General features: G+C 42.7%; 1 protein-coding gene and 1 long non-coding RNA gene across 8 annotated transcripts in view; one reads left to right on the plus strand and one right to left on the minus strand.

Moving 5' to 3' along the window:
- Positions 1-1033: 1033 nt before the first annotated feature.
- On the minus strand, positions 1034-12210 carry LOC121143318. The gene is made up of 2 exons (XR_005880534.1): positions 3400-12210; positions 1034-1273 (listed from the first exon to the last, which is right to left on the minus strand). It is a non-coding gene; the product is annotated as an uncharacterized LOC121143318 (long non-coding RNA).
- A 1759-nt stretch (positions 12211-13969) lies between these two features.
- Scyl2 (SCY1 like pseudokinase 2) overlaps positions 13970-20654 on the plus strand; it is a 58049-nt gene continuing 51364 nt past the window's right edge. For 6 of the 7 annotated variants that reach the window (XM_040755093.1, XM_040755095.1, XM_040755099.1 and 3 more), the window contains exon 1: positions 13970-14105. The gene's annotated coding sequence lies outside the window, so the exon portion shown is untranslated. Of the gene's footprint in view, positions 14106-19892; positions 19947-20654 lie in introns of all 7 variants that reach the window. The other variant, XM_040755094.1, reaches the window with a different exon arrangement.

Consider the following 20654-nt stretch of genomic DNA (forward strand, 5'->3'; position numbering starts at 1 on the left):
GTTTGGAAGAAAATAGCTCTGGACAGTAGAAAACATGGGTAAGATGTCCTGCAACAGAAGCATGTGTGTACCTATTATAAAGACTCCCGACTCAGGCTCCCTGAAATACCAGTCTAATCTCTAGGGACCCTGCTTCCTGGATCCTACACCCCAACTTCCTCCAGCTAGCGTCAAGCTCCCTTTCTCTCATTGTGGCGTACTGCAAAAAGTGAATTAATACGTGTCTTCACGATACTGCCACTTGGGATGGAAGCAACAGAAGGAGAAAGAAAACAAAAGGAGCCAAACCAATAACCACGCCCTTTTAAAGCACTCCCGTCATATATATGAAGAGGCAAATTCATCTACACCTCTTGCCTGTGTCATTTCAATGCCTCCTAAAATGTGTTCTTGCTGCTGTCCCCTCTCCTCTGCCATCTGCCCTCTACATAAATGCCAGAGCTGTCTTCATCGATGCCAGTCAAGACAGGCTCGGTGTGGCTCAGACTCCAGTGATTCTCATGTGACGGCCTCACGGGTCCTTGGGTACCCACTGGCATCTTTCTGATCTTATCTTACACCATTCGTTTTGCTTTTCACTACTTACTGTTTCCAGTACCCAGGCAAACATCACGCTGAGGACATCTGTTCTGGACACCAGCCTCTCATCCTAACTCCGCCCCCAGCCACCCCCGCCCCACCCCCAGCAGCTTGGTGGACTCTCTCCCCTTCCAGGAGCTGCTCAGACTTTGTCCCTTCTTGAGCTCAACCTTGGCCACACCAGTTAAACTGTAAGCGTCTGGCTACCCCTTCCCCAATACCAAGAAATCCTCGTAAATTGCTTTTTCTTTTTTCTATGGCATTCATCACTTTTTATCTACTATTGGCACTTGATTATCTGCCTTTCTCCTTTTAGGTATAAATTCCCTGAGTGCTTTTATCATTGCATTTATTCACTGATACATTATATTCTAAGCCAGTAGAACAATGCTTAGCTATGCATTATAAACTGATTGAATAGAGTAATCAATATACTTATAAATACCAAGATTGCTTTAAGTCTTCTTAAAGGAGACATTATTTATTTCTTAAAGCTTTGCACATTTTAAGTACTTGCTTCACATGAATAGTTTAGAAGTAAATGTACCCAGGTAAAATATTGAGATACACTAAAAAGCTCAAAGGGGTACTCCAGTAGAAGCCAGAGAGGTTGTTCAGCCTGCACTTTCAATAACCATTTGGTTTGCAAGACTGCTTTGGCAAGAGTTTTCAGGACCACTGTTCTGGTATCACACTGTAAGAAGAAAAAATAGTATTAGTTTGAGTAGTTTCTAAAGGAGAGGTCTAGTGCAAGATTGTAAAAATGCTCTTTCAAGCCGAGCATTGGTGGCGCATGTCTTTAATCCCAGCACTCCTGAGGCAGAGGCAGGCAGATCTCTGTGAGTTCGAGGCCAGCCTGGTCTATAAGAGCTAGTTCCAGGACAGGCTCCAAAACAATACAGAGAAACCCTGCCTTGAAAAACCAAAAAAAAAAAAAAAAAAAAAAAGCTCTTTGAATTTTTTTGAGCTGTGCTTGCAACTTGTGGGTGTCAGGTCCTGATGCAACAGTCATAAAATTAAGTCGCTGTCATAATTCTTCTCAGTTGTTGTAGCAGCAATCCTAGGTACAGTTTTGCTGCTTCAGGTACCTCTGTTGTCTCCCTATTTTCTGTTACATGAGTTATAAATATGAACAATAAGAATAAAAAATTTTAAAGAACAATAAAACGTGGGTCTGGGGAGATGGCTTAGTGGGTCAAGGTGCTTGCTGTGCCAGCCGGGGTGACCTGTGCTTGATCCCTGGAACTCGTGTAAATGTGGACAGATACCTGAAAGTTGTCCCATGATCTGCTCTCCACATGTGTGACATAGCACGTGCATCTCCTCAATAACAATAAAACAAAATTTCAAAAGTGATGAGTTTCTAATTTAAATTAAATTAAAAAAAAATAAGGTAAAAAAAAAACGATGATAGCATGTGCCATCTATCTACTTGGTCAGTTGCAATGTTGCTGTGGGGGTGGCATAGATTTGCATCCTCCCCCCTCCTCTTTTTTTTTTTAGATTTAACTGCTGGATGTGGTGGCACATGCCTTTGATCCCAGCAAAGGCAGAGGTAGGCAGTTCTCAATGAACTGGAGACCCAGCCTGATCTACATAGTGAGCTCCACAGTGAGACCCTGTCTCAAAAATAAAGTTTATTTTATGTGTATGAGTACTTTTTCTGCACGTATGTATGTGACTAGGGTCTGCATCCATGTGCGTGCCTAGTGCTCACAAAGGAATTGGATACCCTGGGACTGAAGTTAGAGATGGTTGTGAACTGCCATGTGGGTGCTGAGAATCAAACCCTGGAACTCTCTAAGAGCAACAAGTGGTCTTAACTGTGGAGCCAACTCTCTAACCTCAAAAAGTTTCATTATAGCCAGGCAGTGGTGGTGCACACCTTTAGTCTCAGGACTCGGGAGTCAGATGCAGGCAGATCTCTGTGAGTTCAAGATCAGCCTGGTCTACAAGAGTTAGTGCCAGGACAGCCTCCAAAGCCACAGAGAAACCCTGTCTCGAAAAACAAAAAAAAAAGTTTTATTATGAAACAGATAAAAATGTAGACAGCCTTGGGGCTAGAGAGATGACTTAGGAGTTAAGGAATGCCCATTGCTCTTTCAGAGGACCTGGGTTTGGTTCCCAGCATCCTCTCTGCTGTCTCACAGCTGCCTGTTAATTCCAGCTCCAGGGGGTCCCATTCCCTTTTCTGGCCTTACAGGGCATGTGCACTCAGGCACACACCCCCCCACATATACACAAAAATAAATCTCTAAAAACTATTTTTAAAAATTCCAATTACGCTGCCTTAAAAGTTCAATGATTCTTAAATGAATGTTTTGTTCTTACTGCTAAGGATAACTATGAAGTGGTCAGGAAGATATTCCATTCAATTTATATATTAAGCCAGTTATTGGTCCTGGAGGAAAAATGCACAACAAAATAAATCCATAGTTAGCATTTGATTTGCACTTAGGCACTGTTTGCTGAAACACAACAAAATCAAACCTATCCAAGGAAGAAACTATTTTCTGAGGGCATCTCGCTAGTACAATGGTTCTCAACCAGTGACTCACAACCTTGCAGGGGTCGGACCACCCTTTCATGGGAGTCTCCTCAGACCATTGGAAAACACAGATACTTACATTAAAATTAAAAAACAATAGCAAAATTACAGTTATGAGGTACCAATGAAAATAATTTCAAGGTCGGGGGTCATCACAACATGAGGAACTGTATTAAAGGGCTGCCCCATTGGGAAGGCTGAGAACCGCTTCTCTGGTACATTTTACTGAACAAATGACAGAGTGAATGAGAGAAAATGGCTATTTTCCTCACCAAATAAGCAATATACATCTGCACATCTGCTCTTTTAGAAGTGAAAGCACTCTTTGGTCACTCTTTATTATTTATTTCCAATTTTGTTAGATTGTGTTAATGTTTTTTCTTCCATTCCTTCCGTGCTCCTCCACCCCTCTCCTGGACATGAATGTAGTTCTGTTATTATCTGAAAATAAGAGACAGGTTCACTCCCTTTTATTTGTGATGCTTGGAACTGGAGATATTTCAGATTTTGGAGTTTTTCAAGTTTGGGAATATTTGCACAGATTGCAAGCATCGTGGCAGTCTCTAAGTTTTAATGCATTTCAGATTCCTAGATCATAGATGTCCAACATGCATCAAACTTTCCCATAAACCCAAACCTACTGCTTAGCCTAATATTCTCTCTTTGCCTACCTATCCCCAAAACATGAGAACTCAGGAGCCAGCCACTGCCCAGTTGCCTATCACTCAAGACTCTATTGGCCTTCCAGCCCAGAGATACCATATAGATCATAGGTTGAGATGGTTTGGTATTTATTGTTTGTCTTAAGAGTGGCTTCTTAGCTGAGCGTTGGTTCCACACACCTTTAATCTCAGGTAGGCGGATCTCTGTTTGAGGTCAGACTGGTTTACGAAGTGAGTTCCAGGACAGCCTCCAAAACAATACAGAGAAATCCTGTCTCGGAAAAAAAAGAGTGGCTACCTTTTTAAGCTTATTAGCATGTAGTTATTGTAAGCATTTTGACAGATTGGATGTGATGGACAGGGATGGATTATGGCACTCGGGAGCCAAAGAATACTGAGTGTTACAGCTCAGATGGAAAGGTATTCTGGTAATCAGGAGCCAAGGACTACCATAGCAGTTTACAGCCTTGCTTCAGGGAAAAGCTTCCCTAGTGTATCAGCTCTGCTCTGGCAGGTTTCCTAGGCAAAGTTGTTAAGAGTTCAGCTCTATTCTCCCAGAGAGTTTAACAACTTCAGTTTGACAGGGGAAGGTTTACCCCAGCGAAAAGTGTTACACCCCTGCTCTGCTCTGCTCTACCAAGGGTATGTTGTTCCGTAGAAAGGTCTCACCCAAACCTCATTCAAGAGATTTGTTGGGAGGGAAGAATCCAGGTAATCTGAACAACCACAAGCTGAACAGACACAAGGTTTATATAGGGATTCTTAGGGGACAGAGTTTTCCAGGGTGGGGATTGTTCAGATTTCAATCCCTGAGCTTAGGATGGCTAGATCTTCTGCTCAGGGATTGGTTGGTTTTCTGAACAGGTTTAGGGTCTGATTTGGCTTTAGTTTCAGGGCCAAAGTGTGTTTCTTTCTCTGGTCCTTTTTAGCCTTTTGGCTCTAGTTTTAGGGCCAGGGTGTATTTCTTTTACTGGCTCTGATTCCAGGGCCACAGTGTGTTTCTTTGGCACTGGTTTCAGGGTCAGGGTGAATTTCTTTGGTTCTGGCTGCAGGGCCAAAGTGTGTTTCTTTGGCTGGACCCTTTCCCCTACAGTTATTATATAACACCTGTATTATTCTTTAATTTTTTTACATTCCCATAGTCTTAACCATATGTACTTGGAATTTATGTGCAGATACACAGTGGGCAAGAAGGGAAAACAAATAGATCAAAGACCAAAGTACATCGCCTACTGGATTCCTTCTCGTCTTTCCCTATCTCAGGGTTCCAGTTTGTACTCTGATTAAAGTATTTTCCCAAACATTTTCTTTGGAGTCCTGAATGATATATAATTCTCTTTCCTGAGCTGGGATCAAACCCAGGGGCTCGTGCACACTACACACACACTCTTACCTCTGAACTATGCCCCCAACCCTCTATGAATTTGTATCCTTGAGTATTTATCCCTGGCTTCCTAGTCTCCTCACCGATGAAAACAGTGTATTCTCATGATCTGTGGGATTCACTATTCTGGGTTTTGGGATCATAGATGAGGATTGTAAGAGCAGTTTGATTGTCTTCTCTTTCTGATAACCTTCCCTTCCTAACTAGATGCCAGTGAAAACTGACTTCAGAGGCACCCGAACCCCTCTCTTTTAGGCACCCTATGCTGTCCCTGACTCAGGCATTGGAGACCCAGGGCTTTGTTTGGGGGCTTTCTTCTCCTGTTCTGAAATAGAGAAACCTGCCATATGTGAGCAGGATGGCTGATAACTGTGGATTTACGAGTCTTCAGCCACCACACCCTTTCCAAACCTGAAACTTACTGGTTCCTCAGCTTTGGAGGGTTATTTCTCATTTGGTTCATATGGGAAAATGTTGTTGTTAGCGTTCTGCTAGAATCCCAACCAAAGCCGAGGGTCTCCTATGTCCCAGCTACTGGTTTACTAGAAGCAACAAATTTCTTGGAAGTGGGAGCAAAATGGAAGATAGCCTCATTCAGATTACAGGGCCCCCAGGACTCTTGTCAATGAAGGAGGCCACTAGACTGCATTGTTCTCTCTGCCATGTCTACCTCTTCTACTAGAGTATGAATTATTGTGAGGAGAGAATAACCTGGTAGAAACCTCATCACATTATTTTCGCATTATAAAGGGAACACGATAAGTTTGGATGGTATGGGAAAGGATGGAACTACATACATGAGTTCACTCTGATTTCTAATGATCTCATAATTCATAACCAGTGTTGGCTTTGTTAGAATGAAAATTCAGATTTCCTCTTTTTGATTTTTGTCTATCCTTTTTCTTCTTCTCTTTTTTCTCTTCCTCCTCCTTTTTTGTTGATAAGGTCTTGCTTTGTAGGCTAGGCTGGCTTCAAACTCATAGAGATCTGCCTGCCTTTGCCTACTGAGCACTGGATTAAAGGTGTGTGCCCAGCTGAAAGTCAGTTATTAATTCATAAGCTGCAGATGAGATTAACTTTAAGATATGAGAACATATCTTAAAGTACCAAGAACAATACATGGAAGGTCATTTTAGTTATATATTATTTGACAATGTATAATTTTGGCTACTCAGTCAGGTAGACTTAAGTTTGGAGTCACCTCTCTCTCTGGAAGTGACAGAAATGACAAGATCTTCCTCTTGGCTTAGTTGGGAAGTTTGCACTTTACCTGGAGGCTGCAAAGTATTTTCAAAGAATGGAAAATGCATACATTGAACAAGATGCATCAATATTTGCTGTTTCCAGAACTCCTTTACAGCTGAGAAAGAATCAAGATTAACAAATAAAATAATCAAGATTAACAAGTCAAAACATGTGTCCAACAAGCATAGTAAAATTATTCCATTTTTAAACTACTGATTAGAAAAATGACTTTAGGAGTAATATAATGAATTAATCATAATAGAGGAAAATTTAAATTTATTGATAGATACATTGAAGAAAAAGGTCTAATCCATGTGTCTTACTTAGGGTTTCTATTGGTGTAAAGAGATACCATGACCATGGCAGCTCTTATAAAGGAAAACATTTAATTGGGGCTGGTTTACAGTTCAGAAGTTTAGTTCATTATTGCCATGATGGGAAGCATGGTGGTGTGCAGGCAGACATGATGCTATAGAAGAATCTGAGAGTTCTATACCTTCACATGCAGACAGCAGGAAGTGACTGAGACACATTTCCTCCATCAAGGCTACACCTACTCCAACAAGTCCACACCTCCTAATAGTGCCACTCTCCATGAGCCTATGGGGCCATTTCCTTTCAAACCATCACACCATGTTTTACATTGTCGAAGATATATTCCCCAAACTGAAAACTCATAGACAGCAATATAAACATGTTACTCACACTTGAGTGCAAAACGCTACCTCTGAGAAAAGAGGATGGGTGAGGGGAAAAGCATAGAGAATTGTTCTAAAAAAAAAAACCCAAAACTGTAGGGCTATTTGAATGCTTTAGATCATGTGCATGTATAGCAAAGATAAGACAAAATAATTTCATAAACCATACCAACACTGTAATTTTCCTTTCCTCTTCTGTCTTCTTTCCTTCTGTTCCCCCCTTTTCAATGCAATACTTTTGATCCCTACTTTCCCCAAATAAGAGTTTTGTCTTTCATCTTATGGGTCTATTGTAAAATTATAAATATAAAATATATAAGACATTGTTTAATACAGAGAATGGGTCAACAAGTAGAAATTATTAACATCTTTTCTAAGAAATAATACACAACTTTAGTTAGGCATTGCTAGAGGTACCCCATGCCCTCAAGAGGAAACCATGGGAAAAGTTATTTAATGTTTTGGTTGTGTTCAGGTCATGCTAGGTAACTGCTCTATCTTTAGTTAAAATAAACAAGAATTTACATTTCACTAGTAAGCAAATTTGCTTTCATCTTTAATAAATGGTAAAATCATGGTATAGCAAATAACTTTAAATATATCTCTTTAACAGTAAAAACTTGATTTGTATACTATATTTTGTGTTCTTGTGTGATACTTTGAATGTATTTGATCCCTATAAGCTCATAGGGAGTGACAATATTGGGAGGTGTGGTTTTGTTGGAGTAGGTGTGGCCTTGTTGGAGGAAATGTTTCACTGGGCTTTGAGATTTTCCATGCTCAGGATACCACCCACTGAGTCAGTGGACTTCCTGCTGATTTCTGGCCCAGATGTAGCAAGCAGTATGATTGCCCACCGGCTGCCATGCTCCCTGTCAGGATGATAATGGGTGAACCTCTGAAACTATAAGCTGCCACCTCAATTAAATGTTTCCTTTATAAGAGTTGCCATGGCCATGGCGTCTCTTCACAGAACAAAAACCCAAACCAAGACACCTTATATATCCAGGGTAGTGTAAAACTTTCTCTGATGAAGAGAGGTTGTGGATGCAAAACCTTTAAGAATCTATGCTCTAAACATTAGTCTTCTTTCGAGTCTCTTCCAGTCCCTCTTCCTTCCCTACATACCTTCTTTGGGCACCCGGCATGTTGTTGATTGTGTGACGATTTGGCAAAAATGCAATGAAGATTGTAACCATTAACAAAACATGGGTGGCTGTATCCTTCCTGACTGCTTGTGTTGGTCTGAATGAAAATGGCCCCCATAGGTTCACATGGAGTGGCACTGTTAGGAGGTGGCCTTGTTGGAATAGATGTGGCCTTGTTAGAGGAAGTGTGTCACCAGGGGGTGGAGCTTAGAGGTTTCAGAAGCTCAACTTTTCCCTCCTGGCCCACTCTTCGTTCTTGCTGCCTGAGGATTCAGATGGAGAACTCATAACCCCTCTCCAGAACCATGTTTGCATGCACTCCACCATGCTTCTGCCATGACCACAATGGACTAATCCTCTGAACTGTAAGCCCGGCCACAATGAAATGTTTTCTTTTATAAGAGCTGCGGTGGTCATGGTGTCTCTTCACAGCAACAGAATTGCTAACTACAACACTGCCCCAGTGATCGTGTGCTTCTTTTCATGATCAGCAGCGATACAGGGACTGACACATTAGTAGATAAAGAGAAAACATGAGTGAAACAACAGATAGCCTGGATACATTGCTCTGAGAAGGGGAAAGAGCAATGAATTTTTTTGTAGGCGTTTATATATGGACAATGGATATATACACAAGGATGGTCTTAGATCACAAGTATGAAGATATATGGTATTGAGTTTGTTTGTTTCTTTTGGAAGTACAGACAACTACACTTCCAGTTTAACCGGTTATATATTTTTTAAAGTAAACAGTGCACTGGAGCTATGTTGTTTCACCTGTGTTGCCTGATGTACAGAGGGCACAGAAGCAGAATCAACACATCACACACTACTTTTAGCAATCTAAAAAGTCAGTTTTGCTAAACAGTAAAATATTAGTGGTTGCTAGTGTTAAGCAAAGAGAGACATGAGTGTGTGGAGCACAGAGGACTGTGATAACGTAATAATGGCTACACATCGTCATTTTATATTGGTTCACATCTATACAACATAAAATACCAATCACGGACTCTTACGTGAACTATGGGCTCTGAGTGATGATGGTGTGCCGCGTAGTTCGTTATTGTTGACAAATGTGCCACTCTGCTACAGTATAGGGTATTGACAGCAGGTATTGTAGTTTGAATGAGACTCACGTTGACTGCTTGTTGCTCAGGTGAGGAGACTATATTGGGAGATGCCGGGAACTTCTGAACGTACAGCCTAGCTGGAAGCAGTGGGTCACTGAGGAATGCCTTTGAAGGTTATGCCCTGCCTTTGGTCACAGGTGCAGAATCAATGTAGCCGAGCACCAAGACTGGAATCTTTCAAGCCATGGTTGCGAACAAATATTCTCTGCTTTAAGTTATTCTTTTGGGTATTTTGTTCACAGCAATAACAAGGCTAACTAATACAGTGAGGAGAGGGGCTAGCAATAAATGTGAAAATTCCACTTGATTTGGCTGTGAACCTAAAGTGATTGTAAAACTCCATTTTAAAATTAATTGACATGTGAAACAAGATTGTTTCTAACCTAAATAAAAAATAACAATCATTTTAAATGTTTTTTGCTTTCCATGACAGGCTTTCTCTATGTAGTTATTTGATATAAAATTTAAAAAGTGTATGTAATATGTCCCCCATGATACCACTAGAAGGGATATGGGAGAAAGTATATTTGATATGTCCTCCATGGTAGTGTTAGAAAAAATACTGGGGAAAGTGTGTGTGATATGTCCCCCATGATAGTGTTAGAGGGAATACAGAAGTGTGTGTGTGTGTGTGTGTGTGTGTGTGTGTGAGATAGCATTAGAACAAATATAGAAGTCTATTAGTTCTTAACACTGAAGTTTAATTTTATCAACTTCTGAGAATATGTGCAAGTATACATTTATATTTAGCTCAATGAAGACAGTTTTGCTAGGGTCTCACCACAATGTTTTATAATACTCAGTTAACAACAACCTTAGAGGTTCTCTTGTTTGTATTTCATCAACAAATCCATTTTGAGCATCATTCAGTATTTTGCTAAAACTGTGAGATGATTCACTGTCTAGAAACCTGTGGGGACTACTGTTAGAATCTTCAAATTGCAAATGCTTTTCTCTTTTGAATACTTTCATTCCTACCAGTTTGAATGTTTTATGACTCATTAAAGTTTGCAAATATAAACTCCTTTGGATTGAGAGATGTAACTGCTCCCACACGTTTTTCATAAGATGACAACATTAACAGCATCAAAATCAGAGAAATGGTCTTCAGATATTTGTAAATGATGCCTCCTTTGTTTCATTTCCATAATGCCACCCCTTAGTTGTGTAGCATGAAAAGGACCTGAGCATTCTGAACGAAGAAAGAAAACACATTTATTGGTTTCTCTGTGAAATAGTCCTGGCTGTCCTGAAATTCACTCTGTAGACCAGGCTGGCCTTGAATTCACAGAGATCTGCCTGCCTCTGCCTCCTGAGTGCTGGGATTAAAAGTATGTGCCACCACTGCCTGGCTGAGGCATTTTTAACAAAATCACATCCTTATAAAGCATCACTCATGCTTCTCAGTTCTGAAAGTCTTTTTTAAGTTTTGATACATACTTCTGAAATGAAAACATAATTGAATCATTTTGCCTCTTTCCTCTTCTCCCCCAATGCCTCTATACACCCCTCTTGCTCTCTCTCAAATTCATGGCCTTTTTTATTTTTACATTTTAATTAAAATCAATTTTTGAAGTAAGATTTTGCAATTTAGCAGGCTAGTCTAAACCTTGAATTCCTCTTGCCCTAGCCTCGTGAGCACAGCAGAGCTGTGTTACATGATACCAAATCAAACAACTGTGTTTTTTTGTTTTGTTTTGTTTTGTTTTGGTTTTTCAAGACAGGGTTTCTCTGTGGCTTTGGAGGCTGTCCTGGAACTAGCTCTTATAGACCAGGCTGGTCTCGAACTCACAGATATCCGCCTGTCTCTGCCTCCCGAGTGCTGGGATTAAAGGCATGCGCCACCAACGCCCGGCTCAGACAACTGTGTTTTTGATGGCATAGGCAGTGCTAATTTCTTAAATTTCATCTCCCATTCTATATAAGCCATAATATAATCATTGAAATTGCATAACATCTTTTTCTGTCAATAAAAAGAATAAACCCAGAAACTTCCTCTACTGTGTGCCTATAGACCTTCAGACAAGACATTTACAAGCTATATTTAATCATTTTAAAAATTTAATCTCAAAGATTACTTCAGAACACATATGGAAAGAAAATAAATTTGAGTCCTTGCTATTACAGAGCTGTGGCTTCATCAGAATTTATTTTTTTCTCTTTATTTCCATTGCGATTTCCTTCCTTTCTTCCTCTTTCTCTTTCTTTCTTTCTTTCCTCTGTATCCTTCTTCCTTCCTTTGAGGCAAGTTCTTACTATGTGGCTTTGAGTGGACTGGAACTCACAGAGATCCAACTACCTTGGTTTTCTACCTCTGCTGGAAGTTAAGGGATGTGCCAGCATATCCAGGTGTTTTGTTTTGTGCTGTGTTTTTTTTTTTTTTTTTTTGGCTTCTTTCGCTCAGTGGCTAGAGAGGTGGCTCAGTAGTTTAAAGTACTTACTGCTCTTCCAGAGGACTCAGGTTCTTTTCCCACCCTGTAACTTCAGTTTCAGGGAACCTGACATTCTCTGGCCTTTGTAGGTACCTGCTTGCACACGGTACACATAAGCTCATGCAGACACATGCACATATACATAAACATAAATAAATAAATTCTTAAAATCTAGCAAACTCTATTTAAGAGATCTGAGCAAGTTAGTAAAGGCAATCAACACGGGCTGGAGAGATGGCCTGGCAGTTAAGAGCATCAACTGCTTTTCCAGCATTCACATCAGGCAGCTCACAACCGCCTGTAACTTCAGCTCCAGGGGATCTGTATTAGTGAGGATTCTCTAGAGTAACAAAACTTATACAACCCCCTCCCCCTCTCTCATTCTCTCTCCCTCCCTCCCTCCCTCTCTCCCTCTCCCTCCCTCCCTCCCTCCCTCCCTCTCTCTCTCTCATCTCTCTCTCTCTCATTCTCTCTCTCTCTCTCTCTCTCTCTCTCTCTCTCTCTCTCTCTCTCTCTCTCTCTCTCTCTCTCTCTCGGTCTCTCTGTGTGTGTGTAAAGGGGATTTATTAGAATAACTTACAGGCTGTGGTCCAGCTAATTCAACACTGACTGGCTATGAATGAAAAGTCCCAGAATCAAGCAGTTGCTCAGTTCATGAAGCTGGATGTCCCAGCTGGTCCTCAGTATACACTGGAATCCCGAAGAGTTAGGCTCTAATATGTATGAAGGGATGGACTTTCTATCAAGGAGAGAGCAAGCAGACAAAAAGCAAAAGCTTCCTTCTTCAATGTCCTTTATAAATGAAACTGCTTTTAACAGAAACTGTGTCTCAGATTAGATCTGGGTTAAAGGTCAGTCTTCCTACCTCAAAGACCCGCATTGGAAGTAGATCTTCCCACTTCAAATTATGCAGAAATCCGTCACAGTTGTGCCCTCCATTTTTGGGCTTTAGATACAGTCACGTTGACAACCAAGAATAGCCATCGCAGGGATCCAACACTTCTGGCCTCTGTAAGCACCTACACTCAGGTGCACATATCTACATTCAGCGCTCCCGGGCACACACACACACAGTAAAATACATTTTAAAAACTATAAGCATGTGTGTGTGCGTGTTGCTTGAAGGGGCTGAAGGGGCTGGAGAGATGGCTTTAATGGTTAAGAGAAGTAGCTGTTCTTCTAGAGTATCTGAGTTTGGTTTCCAGCATCAACATCAGACTACTCACAACTGCCTGTAACTCCAGCTCCAGGTGAACCGACACCCTCTTCTGGCTTCTGTGTGTAACCCCACACACATATGGCAGAGGCACAGACATGCTCTATCCCTGTGCAGAGAAGTACGACCAAAGCAATCCTTATAAAGGAAACCACTTAATTGGGGCTGGCTTACAGTTCAGAGATTTGGCCCATTATCATGGCAGGAAGCATGGTGGCATGTCTGCATGAGGGTGGCAGGCCTACGGAGGGGCTACCTGGAGCCTGAGAGGCTGTGAGCACTGGAGCCTAGGCATATTTCCTGGAACAGCGGCACTGGGGTGGTCCGAGAACTTCGTAGAAACGCACAATGTCCGATCCCACTTGTGCGTTTCAACACGGCGCCGTGTGAGAAGCACGGCTTTCCTAAAGTTCTGAGGGCACTCAACGAAAGTAAGGGAGAGGGCTGAGTCCCGAGTGCCCAGTCCCTCCGCCTGCAAGGACAGGTGACCTGGGAAACAGGAAAGGGGCGGGGCCCCAGAATCAGAGCTGCCGAGTCCAACCAACCAGCCGCTTCTGTCGCTCATCTCCTTTACACGTTTGGCTACCTGTTCTCGTTTTCTCGGCGAATCCCCTTCTATGGCCCCGGAAACTCGGCGTGCCCAGCCTGTGCCGGGGAAGCTCGTCCTGCCTGCGAAATCGTCCAACCATAGAGTCAAGACTAACGCGGTCGGCGGACGCCCGGGAGACCACCGCCGGCCCACGAGCCCCGCCCCCACCGCCTCGCCGGGGCGGGGAAAAGTCAGCCCCGCCCCTTCCGAATCACCCGGAAGTGACGTCATGTCGGACCGGGCAGGCTTTTAAGTGCTCTACCCTCTCCCGTGCTCTTCTTCCCCGGTCCCTTCCCTCCCTTCCCCCTTTACTCCTGGGTCTTGGGGTTCTGCGGCCTCGGGAGTGGCGGAGGAGATGAAGTAAGCGTTCGGGGGCGGTCAGGCGCGCGGCCCGAGCAGCCACAGCCCGGAGGCATTAAGGGAGCCGGCGGGGGACGGGCCCCAGCACCGCCCCTCCAGGTAGCCGGCTGCGAGGTGAGTGACGACCGGTCGCGGGCACCGGGCGACCTGGGTCTGGACCAGCAAGTGGGCTGCGGCCTCCCCGAGCCTCGCGGCTGGCGACTGTTGCCTAGTGACGGGCCGGGCCGAGCTGGCCGGCGGTGGGTGGCCCGGGAGGACGGACCCCAGGTAGCGACGAGCGGGAGGAAGCGGATCTCAGAGGTCGGAGACTCCCGGAGAGGCCTTGGGGCGACGGGTGGCTCGCTGCCGGGTCGTCTGCTGCTGGCAGAGCTCCCCGAGTCGGAGCAGGAGCTCGGGTTTCCGCGGTGGAGATCTCGGTATCCTTTTGGGAAATTGTACACGGCATCGGGACTGGTGAGACAGCCCCTCTTGTTTCTGAGGCTCGGTTCCGGTAACCTGGTAACCTGGGTCACCACCAGCTATGGCCCCCGCACTCCGGTCGCCCTTCTCTGACTGTAGTTGTCTTTCTGGACTGGACGGTTATTGTGTGTGAGGTGGGTGGGGCAGATAAGATAAAATCCCCATTGGGGGCTCCAGTGCTCTTGTTTAGGCTACGGAGAAAGGATAAAGGTTTTGACAGATAAAGCGTGCAGAAACTTGGGATTCAACTGCACACATTGCTTGTGTTCGGTAATTAAGGACACCACTGTTACCAAATCTACCTCTATAACAGGACTGGTGATACTCCGGTGCAGCGACTTAAAAACTGATTTGATTTATAAGTCCCAGCTGGAGTATTTGCACATCAAATCCAGGGATCGTGTCGTGACTCTTTAAAAAAGCTGTATTTAAGTTTTCTAGGTAGTATGCCTCTGTGTGGGAAAACTAATTTAGCAAAAATACTGCAAGTCAGTCAGTCATTTGGTGATTACTTCAAAGATTCCTTTTCGACTTTGGAGCTCCCCTCCCCTTTAGTAAAAGGTAGGGGAGGGTGTAAAGGAAAGGAACCTAATTGAAGATATGGTGCTTTATTCTGTTGAGATAAATCTACACATGGGAAAATTATTCATTTTGTCTGTAAGAGCCATAAACAACTAATACAGCTGTGTTGTAATTCCATACACCAGGACATTGCCATACAAGTTCATTCTTTACTTGGGAATTATATCATGTTGACATAGTTGAAATTTATGACCTATCTTCTCAAGAAAAAAAAAATAGGGTCCCTTACTGTGTTTCTGTCTCCTTCTGTAGGAGTTGAAATTTGTCAAGCTTCTGTCATGCCTCATTCTCCATTTCTTATGAAAGCCTATTGGTTTTGCCTTTTAAACATTTCTTGAGTTCTCATTTTCTTCATCTTCAGCATTACCTTCTAGTTCGGCCACCTTCATTTTCTCTGCCACTTCATTAAGTCTCTGACACCTAGAGTTGCCAGCTCCTGGAGTTTCTATGCTAGAATTGATGTTTTCAGAGTATAGGTCCAATCACAGTTGCTTCTTCTCATGGCTTAGGGGTAACTGAGGTTTGGACATGCTCTGTACTGCCCTGCGCAATTGTCCCCTCTGTGTGCTCCTCAACTTTGTCTCCACAGTGCCTTTGGCCTTCTTTTCCTCCCCTTGTCACTGTGCCCATGGTCTGTCTGTCTGTCCCTCCTCTCAGGTACACGGCTGTGGTTATAGTTCCTGGAAGTGTTCTTCATTCCCTGTGCTTCCAGCTGTTGCCTGTTTATCATACAGTTCACTTGAGGGAGGCTTCAGTATGAGTCCTCCTCAGGTGTTCTCAGGTCAGCACTGCAGGCTTCCTATAGTTGTGTCTCCCATCTCCTGATACTGCGTAAATGTTTGTTAAATGAGTGAATTACTGAATGCTTGCTAAGTGCACCAGAGATGTACCAAGTATCCTAGATGTATATCCTAGATCTTTAATTCCTACAGTGACTAGGAAGTATGGGTGACTTTCCCTTTTCATAGATTAGGAATTATGTTAAGTAGACTAATGTGTTAGTTGGGGTTCTCTAAAATCTATATATTAAAGAGGAATGAATATTAGGTTGGTTTCCACAATACGAGTGGCGCAGTCTAACATTGGCCATCTGCATGCTGGAGTGGCTAACCTGGTTGCTGTTCAGTCCCTGAGGCTGCATGCCTCTGTAAGCCCAGTCTGGCGTAGAAGGTTTGGACTATCTGGGGAGTCTACATTGGGAGCTGAAGACACTGGGTTCCGCTGTCAGTAAGGATGCAGCAGCAGCAGCAGTGCTGCACCAGGGAGCTGCAGTCACCTGTAAGGAGTGAGAGCAGGCAGGTGAAGGTCCGACTGCTCTAGGGGGCAGTCTTCATCCCCTCAGTCAGTTCTTCCAAGAGTCCCCCACACACCCACCAGAGGTATGTCCCTTAGTTCCTTAGTTGGTCCCAGGTCCAGTCACACTGAGAAGCAATAGTGACCAGCATAGAGCATTGGAATTGGTATTGGACTGCAGTGTCCTTGGTTTTGGATATAGTATACATAAAGCACTCAGTTCTCATACATTGCTGTGGGTCAGAGTCACCTAGGGAGTTTGATCAAGCCCCAGGTGCTCTAACTGCAGCTTACACATTGCTGTTGACAGATTCTTCTAGAGCCTGCACAATCCATAGGGCATGCCGTTACCCAGGTATTTAGATGTTTCCAGGTTGAAACCTTTGTCTTGTGGAATTCTTAAGTGCTTCACAGTTCATTTTCACACTACACTTAGGTTTTCCCTTTCCTTCCTTCTGTTTCCTTCCCTGCCACCCTTCCACCCTCCCTCCCTGCCAGCCTCCATTTATCCCTCCCTCTCTTCCTCCCTCTCTCTCTCCCTCTTTTCTATTTATTTCTCTCCTTCCCCTTCCTTTCCTCCTTTCCTTTCCCTCCCTTTGTCCCCTTTCTCTTAAGTTCATGCATACTTTTGTAAAAATTGCATGTATTTGGTGTGTGCGCTTGTGTGGGCACTTGTACTGTGGTGTACTTGTTGAGGTCAGAGGACAAATCACCACATTAGGTTCTTTTCTCCTACCATGTGGGTGAAGAGATGGAACTTGGCTCACCAAGTTTGGCAGTTAAGTACCTTTACTTGTTTTGCCATCATAGCAGCCTTAGGTTTTAGGTAAGGACTCATGGAGGCCAGGCTGGCCCCAAACTCAATAATTGTTTAGCTGAGACAGGCCCTGAATTCCCGATCTTTCTGCCACTGGACATGGGTTGCTTTATCTCTTCCTCCCTTCCCCTTTCCTTCCTTCTTTCATCTGTCCCGCCTCGCCTCTCCCTTTCTTTTATCTTCTGATACTGTGTAACTATAAGTATTTTAATTGTCAAATGTATTTTAAGTACCATTTTATCGTAATACAGTGAATAAAAATGCAAGCTAATGCTAGTTTTTAAAATTCTTGTGCTATAAAGGACTCCAGTTATTTGAAATTTAAGAGTTACTGTAGCCTAGATGTAATTTTACATATCACATTTTTTGGTTGTATCTAGTGTTTGTGATAATTAATTACAAGCTACCCACTTTTGCCAGGAGTATATGCAATCTAGTATCACAGCAGATTCACCTGTTGGCTCCATTCAAAGTCATATGAATGCTGAGCCAGATGGTAGAGTGAAAGAAGTTACTTTCATTCATATTCATTGAGGTATTTTTGTTTGTTTGTTTGGTTTTGGTTTTTCGAGACAGGGTTTCTCTGTATTGTTTTGGAGGCTGTCCTGGAACTTGCTCTGTAGACCAGGATGACCTTGAACTAACAGAAATCTGCCTGCCTCTGCCTCCCAAGTGCTGGGATTAAAGGCATGTGCCTCCAACGCCCGGCTTCATTCATATTCATTTAAGTTTTAAGCAGGGAAAGATGGTTGAGTCTCAGGTGAGTCTTAGTGGGTGAGAAGAAATAGCTTGTATACAAACAAACATTCCTGTCATTTATAATTTTGTCTTTTAGGAAAAAAACTCAGCTCATTTCTCTCTTCATTAGTCAAGTGAAGATTGAAAAGCTATCGTTTTTAGAAAAGATACAGCCTACCTGGGTTTTGTACATGTTGAGTTTCTACCAGGCTAGCATTGCACACTTTCAATCCCAGCATTCTGGAAGCAGAGACAGGTGGATCTGTGAGTTTGGGGCCAGCCTGGACCACAGAGTGAGTTCTTGGCCAGGACTAAACGGTGAGACTTCGTTTCAAGCAAACAAACCAAAATCCACCCACCCAAATCTCATTTAAGTTTAGATTGTATCCTACTGTGCTGTGTTTGTTTCAGGCTGCAGTTCATAGACTCACGGAAAACCGTCCTGTCCTTGGCCTCCTGTTGCACTTACAGTGTGCTTTTCCCTGAGTTTCTTTGGATGACCCTTCCCAAGGCCACAGTCTTCTGTACTTACTCATGGAGCCTAAAGTTTTCCTTTCAGTGCAGACCTCTATCAAAAACCTGAATTTCCTTATATTGTCATTTGCATGTACCCAGTATTGAGTTTTTCCTCTCCTGAAAACAACTACTATGCACATGTCCCGGCTTGGTCAATGGCTTCTTGTACACTTGGATTTTGAAACTGGGCATGAAGGTGAGGAGTGGGAGTCCTGGCTGTGTCTCATCCCTTTGTGAAGTCACTAAGCTCCTGCCGCTGTAAGGAGAGCTTGTTTCTCTTTTCTTTGTTCTCCTTCCTCGTTGCTGTTCCCTTAGTTCAAGGTTTGAAATGTGAAGTGCAGCAACATTGCATAATGTAGTTATTTCATAATTATGAGACACATTTCTATGTAGCCAGCCATCTGTGTCTATTTCCATGTGTACTTTGGTTTCCTTGTTATTTTGCTTTCTAAACTGTTTATCATGTCTTAATACATGCTTACGTTCTCTCCATGCTCCCAGCCTCCCCCCAAGTATCTCCTCCACTCTGTTTGATGAATTGATTAGTCATCTACTCAATGCCAGCTTTCTGTGACTTCTTATAGCCTGCTTTGTTCATACTCATTGCTCTGGGTAATCTAGATTTCCTGATATCTTTTATCATGTTTTCTTCCTGCTTTTGTCTGATGGTTTTGTTTTTACTCCTGCATCCTTCTCATTCTCTAGTCCTTGTCACATGCCTTAAAAACAAGTCTTGAACACTGTCCTGTGGGGAAACATTCTTCTGTCCCTATTGCTTTGCTGGTGGAGCACTGCATATCAAGTTTGTAACATTTTATCAATTGTCTGAAGAATAAATCCTTCATAGTTTGTTTTCCCTTATTTTCCTTCCCTCAGTTCCTTATAATGATGTTAGGCACATAGGGAGTTTTCAATAATAACTAATTGATTAGTTTCTATGCCTCCTTCCTGTGTAATTAGTGTTGATTCTGTTTGGATGCTTGATAGGTACCTTCGATTTGAACACCAATTCTGAAACTGTCTTTTGTTTTCTTCATAATTTTTTTAATCATTTTCAGTGTACATCATAATCTTCTGTTTCATGGCACATAGTAGTCCTTCCTACTATTCCGTCCCTTTTTTGTTCCCACTTGAAAACATTTTTGAGCTCATCTTTTTTATGTTTTAGTTTTAGATTTACTTTTATGTTTAGGAGTATTTTACCCTCATGTTTGTATATGTATCATGTGTCTGGTGTCCATGGAGGAGAGAAGAGGATCGATCTTTGAAATTATAGATGGTTGTGAGCTACCACGTGGGTGCTGAGAACCAAAGTGGGGTTCCCTATAAGAGCAACAAGTGTTCTTAACCGCTAAGCCATCTCTCTAGCCCTTTTGAGCTCATTTAATGTTTCTATAACATGGCACATTCAGTCTCTGATTCACTGCTGGGTCTGGGTCTGCTGCACCTAAAGAACAGAAATATTACCGTTTATCTCTGTCTGTATCCTTCCGTAGAATGATGGGCAGAATACGCAGTGTGGAGCTGGTCTTGCAGAGCTAGAAAAGTAGGTAGGTTGGTTTTAGATAAGATTTTGTATCTTTATACCTTCTCAAAGTCAGCAGCCAATGTTCAGAGAGCAGCTGGGCACAGCAAATGAGTGTTTTCATCATGCCGATAGCAACATTTTCTAACTGCTTACAAAGTGCAGCATTACATTAAAAAGGAAAGCAAATCTATTTCCACTTACATAGTTCAAATCTTTAATAGCAGAAAGGTTATATTTGCATAAATATAACTAACAGAGCAAGCAGAGCACAGGTTAATGCTGCTTTAGTTCACTAGTCTTCAAATATTTTGCTTATGTATCCAGTAAATACATTTCGTGTGTTTTTAGGTTGATGGCATCTGAAGGTTTTAAGAGCTGAAATAGTTGCAAAGATCTAATTTCTAGATTGCTGTATAGTGTGGTGTGCTTTATTTAATCCAAGCCATGGAGTTTAGGTAAATATCATCACAGACATGTCTAGGACATGCAGTTTTTGTTGTTTTGTGGAACTCAAGACCTTGAACATAAGTATGATTATTACATGTGTTAAACAGTTTAGTGTGTCGTTTCACTTTGTTTGGTCTGTTATCACTGTGTGTGTGTGTGTGTGTGTGTGTGTGTGTGTGTGTGTGTGTGTGTGTGTGTGTGTTTTGGCTTTTGGGCTGTATCTGTAACCCTCTTTTTTACTTTTTAATTTGAGATAGGGTCTCACTATGTTTCCAGGCTAGCT

The sequence above is a fragment of the Mesocricetus auratus genome, unplaced genomic scaffold (assembly GCF_017639785.1).
Source record: "Mesocricetus auratus isolate SY011 unplaced genomic scaffold, BCM_Maur_2.0 Super-Scaffold_100011, whole genome shotgun sequence".
NCBI classification, from domain to species: domain Eukaryota; kingdom Metazoa; phylum Chordata; class Mammalia; order Rodentia; family Cricetidae; genus Mesocricetus; species Mesocricetus auratus.